The sequence below is a fragment of the Corvus brachyrhynchos genome, unplaced genomic scaffold (assembly GCF_000691975.1).
Source record: "Corvus brachyrhynchos isolate BGI_N302 unplaced genomic scaffold, ASM69197v1 scaffold11, whole genome shotgun sequence".
Lineage (NCBI taxonomy): Eukaryota > Metazoa > Chordata > Aves > Passeriformes > Corvidae > Corvus > Corvus brachyrhynchos.
Window position 1 is genome coordinate 2,394,159 of NW_008236965.1, and position 684 is coordinate 2,394,842.

A 684-nucleotide genomic window follows, 5' to 3' on the forward strand; every position below is an offset into this window, starting at 1 on the left:
ATCACTGGCTCAGTTAGCTTGGAAAAGACCTCTTGGATCATCGAGTCCGGCCTATGACCGAACACCACCGTGGCAACTACACCATGGCACTGAGTGCCACGTCCAGTCCTTCCTTAAACACATCCAAGACGGTGACTCCACCACCTCCTTCTGTTGTCCACAAAAATCGGATTCATCACCTGTTGTGTGACAAGCCAATAATTACACGCTCAAGGCAGACATTAATTACTCTACTTCAGAGTTGTACAAGCCTGGGTGCTCCGTGGCATTCCATGAATCAGGCACACCAACTATCAAAACTTTTTACTAACTATAGATTTTAGCTAACAAAAGAATTAGTGGTCATTGGCTACAAGTTACATAGTTCTCTTATTAATCAGTATTATTATCGTCTATTGGTTAATGATTCTCTCTCCTGTCACACTACTTAGCCCTCATGCTCAGTCTTTCTCTTCTGCTGGCACAGTGAGTTTCCTGGGTCTGTGGTCAGTGAGTCAGTGGTCCCGATCTCCCCCTGCCAGAATTACCTCTTACCCAGCTGGAGCTGATTTCAGCACAGTTGCTGAGTTGGCTTTATTAGTTTCTTCTTAATGTTGGAAGTTCTGCCAGATGTCCTTGTGGTCTGTAAATTCTGTGTTCTTTGTGCCAACTATCAGTGGGCATCCTTCTCCCCAAGGTTTGTTA

General features: G+C 44.9%; 1 long non-coding RNA gene across 1 annotated transcript in view; it reads left to right on the plus strand.

Moving 5' to 3' along the window:
* LOC108445238 overlaps positions 1-294 on the plus strand; it is a 10,023-nt gene extending 9,729 nt beyond the window's left edge. Inside the window, exon 3 of the long non-coding RNA XR_001860009.1 lies at positions 14-294. This is a non-coding gene — a long non-coding RNA (uncharacterized LOC108445238). The remainder of the gene's footprint in view (positions 1-13) is intronic.
* Positions 295-684: the final 390 nt, after the last annotated feature.